Source organism: Anopheles stephensi, chromosome 2 (genome assembly GCF_013141755.1).
Source record: "Anopheles stephensi strain Indian chromosome 2, UCI_ANSTEP_V1.0, whole genome shotgun sequence".
Lineage (NCBI taxonomy): Eukaryota > Metazoa > Arthropoda > Insecta > Diptera > Culicidae > Anopheles > Anopheles stephensi.
In genome coordinates, this window is record NC_050202.1 from 72,421,820 (window position 1) to 72,435,159 (window position 13,340).

Here is a 13,340-nt window from a genome sequence, read left to right on the forward strand (position 1 = left end):
ACGACCACTGCAACGGTCGCCCAACGGTAGCCAACGGTGGCAAAACTGATCTACATTTTCCGTACAGGTTCAGGTGCGGGATTATGGATGAAGAGGGACGACGACGGCGAGCCGTTGTTGGTTGCTTGCAAATTGTTCGTAGAAACGAAATTCAACGCAGGCAGCAAACGAGGGGACGGGCCGAGGGAAAGGTTAAAAATTGCATCTGATCTCGGTGCTAAACCGTGTAGGGCTATGATTGAATTTATGTTTGCCCCGGTAGTAGTCATAGACTAGAACATTCTTCCCGTGTGTGTGTGCCGCTGCGAGAATGGGGGAAGATCAGACGGGCACACTCGGTCTGCTTGTAACCATGATGGAATCGTGATGGATATGCATAATATAATTTAGCTACACTTTGGAAAGTGGCGGGTCAGAGATGCAGTTTGCAGTGCGAAAGTTGCTGCAAAGCGAGATAGCAAAATGGGACGTGAAAGTCACACTATATTGTGAAGTATCATCGTATAGAAGGATCATCGAGATGGGATGATACTTTTATGATGGGGCGTCGTTTTGTTCCCTTTGGAAGTATCACAATGTTGACCAAGGTGTGGATTTTCATGGTTAATTTAGTAATGTATTTGGGATTTCGTCATTCGCACCATTAATGGTAAAAAGTTCTGTATTAGCTCTATTAGCCGTTTTCCAAGATTCATTACGAGAAGCACACATCAGCATAGATCCGCTTCCAGATTTCATCCGAACGTTGGTCGAGTGGTGATTGTTGGCGTAGCATATTTGGCGAATTTAGTGCTTTGTGTTTTTGCCACGCACCTATACGCGTATGGCCCCTGTTATCTTGCTTCGGACGGGCGTTGGTGTCGTTATGCTCGTCCGTGTAAATGAGACGCGTCGGAAGCATATTTTCGGCGAAGTAAATAGATTAAACATCATCAACGCAATTATTATGGCACATGCTCACGCACACACAGAGAAAAAAAATGGTAAAGACAAGGAAAAACCACACACACACACACAGAAGCAAAATTAAAACCCTCACAGGGTGAGTCGTGGGAATTGGATATATTCAGGGTTGCAAAATTGTAACAAAAAAAAAATCGCCTTTCCTCCCGCGTCCAGCCGTAACCAACACTCCGCACGAGCTCATCTACCGCATGTTTGTTCATTATAATGATTTCACGTACATGTTGGTCAGCGTGCTGCGGGCCCGACGGATAATCCCTTCGGTGCGATGAATGCGATATTACCATACGTGCGCCTATCAGCCCAACGGGTTTGGCGTAACGTTGAAAAACGAACAGCACCGCTTAGGCCGCTGATGGAAGGTAAACAAAATTTTAATATGCGAAATAGAAACTTGCGATACGATAGGTGCGAAAGAAATGGATGGGTGGCTGGGTGGAAAAAACAAAAAAGCCTTAAAATTATAACTAACATGTTTCAAATTGGTATTGCCATATTGGTGTGCCTGCACCGATACACCGGCTATCTGATCGGAACGCTGTGTGCTGCAGGCAATATCAAAATGGGTTTTTTTAGTGCTTTTTTTTCGAATGATTTGAAAAATGATACACACGGTTTCGTGGGTATGAAGTGGGAACCGGTGTGGAAGGATCAAGTATAACTAACTAGAAACATGTTTCAATCGTGTCCCGGTTAGTGGTCGTCTTAATTTCGTTTCAATAGTGAATAGGACGACCTAACAGGAACAATCAATGTTGTGAGGGAGACAATCATTTTTAATATGAATTTTTAAGCTAACTAAATCCTTATTGAAACAACCAGTCGAGATTCATTTCGGTGAAACGAGCTGATATAGTCATATCAAGCAAATTAATACAGAATAAATCCGAGTCGAAGGTAATGTTATGCATTTTTAAACAAAAATAACTTCTGAATTCGTTTATTGCAAGACGCTGGTTTTCACTGGGCTAGATCAGGCATCGAATTCCTTCTAGACCAAATTTTTGAAGAACGCATCTGGCATAGGCAATTTGAAAGTATATTCAAACTTCACTGGTAGTTACTAGTTACTTCAGTTACTAGTGACTAGTAACTGCCTCAGAGTGAGTTATATTTAAATGATACTCAAAAGTGTTGTTAAACGATTCAAATTCCAAATGGTGAAGGAGTAAGCTGGAGCTAGCATTCCAAGGGATGAATTAAAATTAAGAAAATTGAACTATTTTTCTAAATAGCAGCACCGGTGTGAACACGGCAGTACCAGGGTTCAATTCCCATCCGAAGTGCCTCCTCGTATGAAGCACTGGCTATCTTGCTGCGGGTAAAATCAAGTTACAGGAGCACAGAAATGGCAGGCCGAGACCTTTGGAGGTTTAAGTGCAAAGGAAAAAGAAGAACTTTTTGGAAACTTATGGAACAATAGTACGTAGTACCATCTGTATAGCTTTCTTTCCCAGATAGAGACTGAATGTAACTTCCAAAAATGGTGTTCAACGTTCTTAAAGATCTATGAGTAAGGCCATACCAAAGGTTTGGCCTTAAAGCCTCCAACTTACTACTAAGGGATGGTCTAAACACAACAATAACATCATACAGTTTTGTCAAGGAATTTTAAATATCATATCAAGTTCCTCATCAAATTAATTTTATGGAAAAAAATCAAAATTAAATATCAGTAAAATTCCAACATTTGTTTCTCTTCTTATTTGCTTCACCACACAACCAAGCCGCCTGCTTTGTGTAGTTTTCGGTGAACGCGATGAACATTTGCTTCGGAGATTAGCCGCCCCTGGTAGTGCAAAAATGCCGCCAAGCGGCTATCCTTGCGGCGGCTCTTTTCCGATACTCGTCCTAGCACAGGCAAGGAACAATTTTCGTAAACAAACTTCACCTCAACGGTAGGACTTGCCTTCCAGTGGCACATGCGCACAAGCAGCGAACTGTGCAACATCTCCGTTTATACACCACAGCGGCCCGGTGGTGTATCATCATCAACCGGCAGATGGTAGCACCCGAACCAGGAAGGCAAGCGCTCGTGTGTTGGTCCTTTTGCCCGAACAGCCCGAATCCTTCCATCTCGGACGGTGTTTTGGTGCCAGTATCAGCGCTCCATTAGTTTTCGTCGGGCAGTGCATCGAAACGGTTCGCCTAGTGAGACAGTGAGCGTTTCGCGTGTGGCGAATGAAACAACCGCGTTGCGTTTCGCGCTAAGGATCACGCGGGTTTTACGGGCAGTGTTCTAGCCTCAGGTTCACGTGCGTTTCTTTCCGTTCTCGCTTGTTTTGCGTTTTCCTTTCTGTTTTTTTTTTTGGCAAACCTGTCCATCTGTCTATCCGACTGTCAGTGTTTTCATGTCGGTCTGTCTGTCTAGTGGAGTGACGGGGTCAGTTCATTTCACCGTTAATGTGATCTGCGATTCTGGGTGCGATTGGTCGTGGGTTGGGTAAGGCCATCCCTTGACCCGTAAAAGCTTTCTCTCTCCCCCCAGGTAGAACGCATGTATGCGTGTGGTTGTTTGATGTGAATGTGTGTTCTTATATGTGTGTGTGTGGATAAGTGTGTGCAGCGATAAAGCTTAGCGAGTTCTGTGACTAAACGTGGCGACTGGGTAGAAATTCGGAAGATTTTTACCTTCTTGCCCCAGTTGTTGGCCTTCTCGTCTTCGTTCGCGGCACAATTTGCCAACCGGGAAAACGCAACGAAGCAGAAGTGGGTTCGCGTTCGCTGTCTCGGTACCACGGTCTTGAACCTTGTTTGATCAAGACGGCCGCTGTTGCTTCGTGACCGTGTGCCTATCCGCGTTCGCCGGTTTGCTTGTCATTCGCCATTAATTTACTTCGCTCGCACAGTGTTTGTCAGTGCACCGTGCAGATAGTAGTGTGATTGGGATTGGGATGAAATACATGTGTCGCCAGTAGCAGCAGGGTGAGGCCGTGTGGTAAGGCCACGGTGAAGATGTGTTGTACGGTGCAGTGCGTTTAGTTGTTCCGGATCCGGGTTTCATTAGGGTTGGGGTCGGAGAAAAGGCAAATGTCATTAGCGTTTGATATACGCTAAAACCCGGTTAAAGCAGATCGATCGGTGGAGGCGCCCAGTACGCCACAACCTTTGCCGCCTTGTGTGTCGGGAAAGATAATCGGGCTCGGGCGTGTGGTTGGAAACGGAGCCGCGCGGTGATGTGATTATAACTGATTGCTAGCAGATCGTGGTACGATTTTGATGTTCGGTGTAAATGTGCGGAGTGACGCGTCTTCATCCAGAGCAAAGGATTTAATCCTCCTCTGCCAAAGGGAACGTGTGGATTATGATTATTTTTACTGAAATGAGGGTAACATCGTCGTCAATCCTGGGAGTGTGCTGTTAGACCCGGGTTGATTCAGAGAGTCAGTGAGTGGGTGTTTGAAGAGATAACCAAAAAAACGGTACCCTTTACTACACAGAACAGTCTTTGTGGAAGGGTTTGCCAAGAAAAAGGATTAAGGAGCAACTTTCTGCAACAAAGCAGATAAGGTAAGAATGCCGAATTCAACGTAGAGAAAGCAGTATATAGTGAGGGTATTGCCCCGGGAAAGCTTTATAAATCGTTGATCATTCTGTCCACCTTTAAGCTCGATCGGATTTAGTACTGATCGCCGAAAGCGTCCAAGAACCAACAAACATTCCGTTCCGCAAGTGCAAGCGAACGGGCCGGGGTTTATTAAAATTTTACTGCTCGTAATTAATTATTTTGATGATTACCAACTGCAAAACCCATTGACCGTTCTTTGTTTTGGTTGCCTCGCGTTTCCTGTTCTCTGCACCCCTCTTCCTCCTCCCCGCTCACTTCTCCATCATTGGAAATTTATTTGTTTGGAAAACCGGGCACCCGCACTCCGATTTTCACCCCGGCAGCTTTACTCGGGGGAGAAAGTTTGATCGTACAGCAAGCGACCGACTATACCCAGCAGTGTACAAGGTACCTAGGTCACTCACTCGCTCATTCGCTCGCTCACTCAGCCAACTTTCTGGCTCCCGATGCTCATCGGATCATTAGCGTCCACGTCGAACCGTCCCGGTCCGGCAACAGCTCGACGCAAGAGACGAGAATAAAATTTATAATCTCGACCATAATTAGACATCGGCCGGCGGGAAGTAATCATGTCCGGTGGCGCATCTGCTCGTGCAGCTGTGACCCGCTCGTGGGAGTCATTCCTCGTTTCAGGCGTTGCTGTGGCATAATTATACGGTCCCGTGTATGAGTATGTACTACGCTCGTCCAACGTTACCGCGGCTTCCAGTTGAGTGATTTAAAAAGTGGTACAACATAAACTTGACGGTGGGACCGGTGTACCACCGTGCATAAAATGCGTGTAAAAAGTCATTAACAGGTATTGATCGGGTGTAATGAATGGTAAACAAACCGGGTTGTGTGTGTGTGTGTAGCACGGGGTAGCCGTCGCTTGAAGCCGTTTTTCAATGTGCCATTTTTTTCGTTCTGCTGGTTTTGTGCGGTTTTTATAATGCTCAACTCCATTTTTCATAATGCTTCCCTGGTGGGGGAGGACGTGCCCGGTTAGTTGTTGTACATGGGTACAACTACTAATGAAATTACCTGCCATTCGCTACCAGCAGGAAGCACTTTACGCTGTCGGTTGGTCAGGTTCAAACGAGAGGGCAGACGAGAGTCTTGTCTCAGTTGCAGATCTTAGACTAACGATCCGTTTATTTACATTTATTTTCTTGCTGCTACATGCACCGGTCGCGGGCTTGCTTTTTTTCCCGCCCCATAATGGACTTAAATTTTTAAGCAAACAAATCAAATATTTGTCACTCGTCGCTCGTGTTTGAAGCCCACTGAGCATAATTAATCATTCGAAAGGTTGGTTTACACTAATTAATTATCCGCACGTCGGGAAGTGGCGGTGCCCGCCCAAATCTTGGTCGGTGTAAGTCGTGTATGCTTTCGCAGACGCAGAAAGATAATTACTTGGTTGGTGGGAGCTGTATGCAAAGCAGGAAGTTTTCACGTCATTCGTTTCATACATAATTATCTAGCGACAGAGGCGGCACCACGTACAAACGACTGGGGAGTTGCCGGTTATTTGCAGATAAGACATTCAGCTGGGGGGATGGGTTTTCATAACCCCGACCGGAGGATTCCTTGGCTCGCCGGTGAGCACGATGGATCGGTTCTAATTTTACGCTTCCTCAGCAATGTTCCGTTGGAATGAAGGCCCTTTTTTCCTGCGTACTTCCGGTTCCGGCGGCACTAACTGTCGGTTCAGTCGTTAGTCATAGGCGAATCATTTATTATACGTTTCCACCCGGCTTTTGTTTTGCGATTGAAGTTTATCTCAAATCGATCCAATTAGGGTTCGGTGGTTCGGTTCGGTTTGCCCCTTTGCTTCCATTTTAATTCATCCCTTTAAAGATCTCTGTATCTCATCGCTGGGCGGTTGAACGGTGGCCGGACACAAAAGGCACCGCTGCCCATTGTCGATGTGCTTTCTCTGGGTTCTTTTTTTCGAGAAGGTAAAATGGGAATGTGAAAGGAAAGAAGAACAAGAGCCAAACAATCACAAACGTAGCGAGCGGAAAATAAGGACGCTATTTATGGGACCGGAACTAAAAGCAGAAGTCTCGAAGCGAACCACGAGCGGGAGCTTCAGCTACTGCTTATCCTTGCCAATGGCTAATCAGATGGTCTAGTAGCGTGTGGGGGTGGGATTTTTCTCCGTCGGAAAATGCTTCGAGTGGAAAAGTGCTTTGGGAAAATGACGCAAAACAAAAGGCACATAGCAACAGTGCACAGTGAGACCTCATGCTGGTGCTGGTTCCAGGTGCTGTTGCTATTCCAGGAAGCTGGGAATCCGATGGCGATTCGTTTGGGTCACTAAGATGAGATGGATGTAGTGCTGCTTGGCCATTTTGTACCATGTTCCGCGTCCTTCATCTATGTCCACGAGATACTTTCATATATATATAGAGAGAGAGAGAGAGAGAGAGAGAGAGAGAGAGAGAGAGAGAGAGAGAGGCAGCACCGGAAGAGAAAGAACGTTCTGTGTGGAACCTTTTTCACCGGGGTGATCACCACCACCGATGGTAGAATTCCTCCCTCTCCTTCTCTATTCCTATCTCATCCCTTCACCCTGGGGGTGACAACTTTACCGGTTTCTAATGAAATATTTGCCGTGATTTATCATCGTCCTTGCCACTTCATTGCTCCAACGTCCGGCTAGTTGACGCGACCGAATGTGATCAACGAGGGCGAAAATTTGCAGCTGGGTGTGCAACGTGTCCTTCTTCGGTCCTCGACACGGAGGTGGAAATGGGAGACAGATTTTTCTTTTTCCCAGGCACCATTTACGGGTAGTTTTCCGTGACGTGGTTGCTGGTTTCGTTCGTTTGATGATCATTTCGTTTCATGGTTCCGCTTTTTTGTTGTTGTTTGCGGCCACTCTCTTTAACCTCTATTCCCCAAGGGTTTGGTGCGTTTTCCATTTTGCAAGACGCTACGGCACGACTTGGGTATCGCATCAGATAAGATCTTCACGCACACACACACACACACACAGCTCAGGCTAGAAGTTCATTTTTCGAACTCATGTTTATTTCGGCCGACAAACTGCCGGCCACTGTTTCATGCGTGCCGTTTCGTCCTTGTCAAACTCGCCGGAAAATTGGGCGCAAACCGTCTACTGGCCCGCCACAGTGCCCGATAAACCATCCGGTTTTTGGGCCATATTTTTCTTCCCAATTTCGGGCCCCTTTTTTCTGTGTGTGTGTGTGCCCCCAGTGGACCCCGTACACGACGGAGTTGTCACATCTTGGGGTCTGCATGAACTCTCTGATTAGATTGGATCAAATCCGCATCGGCAGTGAGCGCGTGGCGTTGGCGTTTGGGAGTTGGGACGAACCAAACAAAAAACAAATCAACAAACTGGTTTGTGTTATGGTGTGTCCTGGCCAGGAAACGTGGACCACATCGAAGGTTAGCTATTTACGGACCCGACGTCCATAGCTGTGTGAGTGTGTTCTTCGCGAGCGTACACGTGATCCTGCAAACCAGCTACCGTGCGTAGGTACGTGTGAAGAATGGTTTAGGCTCGCCTTCGGGGAGATGGGACGAAAGTTTTATTTCGTAGAAAATTTCATTCCTACAACTGTGTTGTTTGTGGTGATGGGATCGCGCTGCTCGAGGTGCCCATGCAGGCAGGGGGGTTGGCAATAAATAGTCACTGGGGAAAATGAATTGAGTGACAGGGCTGAAATTTTCTAAATTTGTTTGACGTAAGTTACGGCAACGGTGCTAGCGTCGCCGGTTCGGATTTCGGACCAATCTGAAGACGAGAGCCGCACCGTACGTTTGTTGGGGCTCGTTGAATTCGAACGGTAAAGTGTGTCAGAAACAAGGTGATAATGTCCAGGGAGGAAACACATCTCCATGGAATTATAAATGGATTACCGTTGTTTGGTCGTGATGGGACTGGCCGTCCCGTTCACCGGGACCGGTTTCCTTACACGGTACTGGGAGGTCTGAGACTTAACGGTGACTTCCACCAAAAAGAGGGAAGAACAATATATAAACCATCTTGTTTGCTGACGCTTGTTTATGAACATTGGTTTCGAAACGGATAAACTTTGATTGAGTTGCAATCATGGAAGCAGTGAGACAACTTACGCAATTTTGCCACTTTTCATCCTGTATGATGGGAGCCGAAAGTTTTGCAGAAAATTATCTCCAGAGTAATGGGACAGGAAAACAAGAGCAAATGTATTACAGTTTGTTGATGTAGGTGCATTTTGTTTCCTTAGATAGGAAGTTTTAATACATTTTCGACTTCAAGGATACTTCCAACATCGAGGGGGGCTTGTCACAGTTGCCAGTTTTAAGGACGAAAATGGCAATATAAATTCAAATATCTTTGTCGGTTGCTTTTGCGATCCCAGTACTTGGATTCGAGATTAAGGACTTATCCAGGTCTAGAATTTTATCGAATCGGAACAATTTTATGCATACGATCGTGGAAACACTGCGAAATTAGTTTCTTCCTTATACTCGAAAGGTCTCAGACTCTCATTTATGTCTTCTTGACTTGTATGGTCTATTGATGCGTTCATTGAATGCACCTAAGGTTCCACTCCGAATCCGGCCGGTTTGACTCCGGCTCCGATTCCGAGGAAATGGAATCGTTGGTTCTACGAGGATTTGGACATACCCGTCATTCACCAAAGTGTGCCAATTCTGGCCGACTATAATTCCTTTTTATGGTTTCAGAAGGTACCGAATGGAGACCAATGCTGGCCACTGGAACACCCGGTGAAGCTTTTTTTTCCAAACACCTTGCCGATTGTCACATCCTTGTTAATTTTGTAGAATTCTTTATCGATTGACTCTACCATAACAGTTTGTTTATTTGTCTAAATTTAAACAATTTGTTTTATAAATTACATTGTGTCAATAGTGTTCCTCTTGCGTATCTGAATACCAGCTTCATGAATAAAAGCTAGTCAAATAATGATGTTTCTCATCATAAAAAATTTGCAATTCTTTTCGGCCAATAATTCGACCCGTCTTCTGCATATTTTTATACACACAGACATACATAAATACAATAAAAAGTCTTCCCTGTAGATGATGAATGTTTGAAACTTTCGGACGGGAACGGTCGTTGAAGATACGCGGCGCAAGAAACAAAAGAAAAAAGTTCCCACCCCCCCAGGCAATCATTCTTACGGTGCATTACATTTCCGCACCCAAAATTGACAGCCGGGAATGTTCTGCGAAAGTAGCGAACGCCCAACGATGATTGGTTTGATTTCGTTCCGTGCCATATAATCCACGGGATTCACTCACTGCCGGCAAATGGTGAAGCACCACCGGTGAACGCATCGATTCAATTGGTTTGGCGTTGCGTTTTTTTTTTTGGCGAGGGATGTTTTTTTCTTCCGTCGGTGGTTACTCCCCACGATCATGGTCTGATAAATTTCTGGCAAAGTAAAATTTATAACGCCTGCAATCGAGCAGTAGCAGCCAGGCTCACAATCGTAGCGCACAAAACCGCCAAACTCGCAGATAAAAAGCGATGTAGCAGCAGGGTGGTGGTGTGCGGTAGCTAGAAGGTGAACCGAGCGGCTGGAAAATGGTGGAATCTGTTGGTTGCGAAATTGACCGGAACCAGCCCGAAGTGGGGCCGGAAATTTCGGAGGAAAGGATTAACTAGTTAGCCTTTACCGTCCGTACGGCGACTGTGTGCCACCGTGTGTAAATGGGTGAAATTTGGCGAGGACGAGCGCTCGATTGTGAAGATGCGTTCGTGCTAGAGTGCGCTTTACTCGATCGATCGGCGCAAGGGATGTTGTGGCAAGGGGGCTGGCCTGGGCTGGAGAACATGTACAAGCGCGATAACACGTACCGGGCTCACGGTGTACAGCTGGGCCGATTTTCATGCAACTTCGCGTGATCGCCCGCCCGGTGCAGTGCGTCGGTGGTCAATTCAATTTTTATTTATGCATTGCTAATGCAAACACTATCCAGCGGAACCACCGGAACCGCATTCGTCCCGGGTTGGGCCGTGTTCAAGCACGCTGTCTTTTAATGCTTGTTGAATATTTATTAGGCCGCCGGACATGAGCTTCGCTGAGGTTTAAGCCTTTTTTCCCTCTCCCCTGAGGGCCGAGGGATGGGGGAGGGGGGGAGAGGGTGTCCTGATATAAATGCAAACGCTTTCAGGACCCGTTAGGCTGATTATATTGGAAAAGTCCGCTCCAGTCCGCTGAGTGCGTTCAGCGAAAATTTATAGCAATTTAGCTTAGCAAATAGAGCCGATTTGGAAGTTCTCGGAGCTGGTTTGTAATGTAAGTAATTGAATGAAGCATGAAATTGTCCAGGAGGGGGGGGGGTGAGGAAAACACTTCTTCCGTTTTTCTTCCCCCCACGCCCATCCACCTGCTTGCCACTCCAGAACGGAGAAATGCATCCGTACCTTTTTTGCATGAATTTCTTGTTTTTTTGCAATCATCGCCTACGTTAGCCGACGGATCGTAACGGCAAAAACCCCCATTACGTGGTTTTGCACAGGGAAATTAAGGCACGATGGCAGCTGCTCCTCGTCGACATGGCATTACGCTATAAATATGGCAACACTTCGTGTTAATAGCGATAATAAACTGTACGTGATTGAGCCCCGTAAACGACGACGGTGCGCTTTGCGACTCTATTCGATTTTCATCTACTGCTGCTGCTGCTTGAGCTGCTGGGTGTGTGCGCTTGAGAGAGGGGGACGGGGGAAGAGGGTGGCTTTTTGGCAACGTTTGCTTACCATAAAGACTTGTGCCACGAAGGCCTCCGCTTTGCAGGCAAGAGGTTGACGTCTGACGGCTGTTTATTGCTGCATGCTACTAACCGCACCAATAACTCGATTTTGCATAAATGTACCAGCCCCCTTTTGGAGTGACGATTATGCCCGGGTTGCGGGCAGCTTTCTTCGTGGCTGTAGAATTTTTCAACCCCCAACAACTATTCGCACACGTGGCAGTGGTTTGTGTGGCAGTGTTTTATTGTTCTTTGAAGCTGAAGTCGATGTAAGTTTTCAATTTTATGGTGTTGTTTTTATAGTTCCGTGTAATCACATAACTAGAAGCTGTTTTTTTAAATTATAATTTCAATAGAAATATTATATTATATTTGCTTCGGTTTAAAATTTTCCATACAAGGAAAAGCAATCAATTCTAATATCCATCATCATATAATTGCAGTTTTAGTGGAATTTTGTAAATACACCCTTCGGGTTTTAGTTCCAAGAGTGTTTTATTGTAAATTTGGAAAACTAAGAATTTGTAAACTTATAAAATAGAATTTTCATTGCTTTCATTACATGGTAATGCATACCTTTTCAAATTGAAAATGTTGCTTGCGTGTGAAAATATTTGTTTAGTTGAAAGTTTTTGCTGACTAATTCCTATAATTAGAATAAAATCAACACGTTGGTATGAATTCTCTGGAAGTTGTGCGGAAGCCTACGAGAGACAGCAGACGATACAGCCCATTGAATGCCGTTTGTTGTTCTAGCGAAGTGCAATGGAGACGCCTGGTGCATCACAAAAGTGATCGACTGTAGAACAACAGAACTATCCCCTTTTCTACCACTGTTGCTGTATATGGTCAAGTATAATGCATAAGTTTAAAGAAAATAGAAAAAAACGGACACTTTTTATCATACATTGTTCAATTGGAATATATTCCGAGCACGACTATGCTTGTATGGGTGTTTGTGGTAGAGCATCAGCAGACAAAAGGGGGAACGGGGTAACACTGTGTGTGTGTGTGTACAATGCATACAACGGGTGAAGCAGATCTATCGGTAGGCTGCTGGGGCGTGGTGCTGGTTATGGTTGGTTTCTTCTTGCGGTCTGTCACAACGAATTGAAATTGATCATTTTTGTAGTTTTGCTGATTGGATCGACACCAGTAAACACAATTGCCGTGCCGTCGGGTGGTAAAGCGGGAGGCGTCGTTTTAAATGCTAGTTTGCACTAGCAAAATACAACAGAAAAGCAAATGGACATGGCGAATAAAAATAGAGCTGCTACTAACACGCTGTTGTTGAAGTTTGTTTTGTGCCGCGCCAGTTTTATGCGTTGCTTCTTCCTCTACGCCATTGCACGCCGTCGCAACCCCTGGAGGCAATAAATAGTTTATAGTAGTTCGTGACGCACTTTTTTTTTAACTCACACTCGCCTATGCCGTATCGTATGACCGTATCCTATCGCTATCCAGAGTATATTTAATAGGCAGCGAGCTATTGAGTGCTTGCTGAACGTGGGTTGCAATTTTATCAACCTGCCGCTGTGCTGGGCGCATCGTTGTTGTCGTTGTTGCTGTTATGAATGATTTACTGTTGTATGAGATTTTTGGTGGTGTAGATTTGAATAATAAAGCTTCCCAGGTTTGTTGTGGTTGCGTGAAGCATGGGGCAAAAATTAGGTCAACATAAATTATTTATGGCAATGGTCAGCATGAAAGCGAATAAAAACAAAATCCACCGTGATTAGAATTCTATCACAATTGTAGCACAAATTTGGGAAAAATTGGAGTATTCCGATGAGGCGAAATTATGACCGATTCTACCCTTACGAGAAGCAAGTGTATAAAACTCTCGGGCCTTGTACGGTACTGGTACGGGGCTGGTACTGGTTCGACAGCACTCGAAAGTTGAACAACTTGACTCCTCAGCGTAAACCGAGCGAAGTACACAATTGTTCGCTGTGGACAAACTAAAACTTTCCCATGTGCACTTGAATGTGTTGTATAGATCTTGGTGGAAAGTTATGGTGCGCCATTCTGTATCCTTTCGCCAGTCAACACACACACACAGTTGTCAACGGAAGGCCAACGG

The 13,340-nt window shown here is 45.4% G+C and overlaps 1 protein-coding gene across 7 annotated transcripts in view; it reads left to right on the forward strand.

Moving 5' to 3' along the window:
* LOC118504716 (cadherin-87A) overlaps positions 1-13,340 on the forward strand; it is a 132,474-nt gene that overhangs the window by 27,369 nt on the left and 91,765 nt on the right. Inside the window, exons 1-2 of one of the 7 annotated variants that reach the window (XM_036039557.1) lie at positions 3,007-3,346; positions 3,452-4,473. The exons of 4 other annotated variants lie outside the window; for them this stretch is intronic. The gene's annotated coding sequence lies outside the window, so the exon portion shown is untranslated. Of the gene's footprint in view, positions 1-3,006; positions 3,347-3,451; positions 4,474-13,340 lie in introns of those variants that run through there. 2 more of the 7 variants (XM_036039558.1, XM_036039559.1) reach the window with 2 other exon arrangements.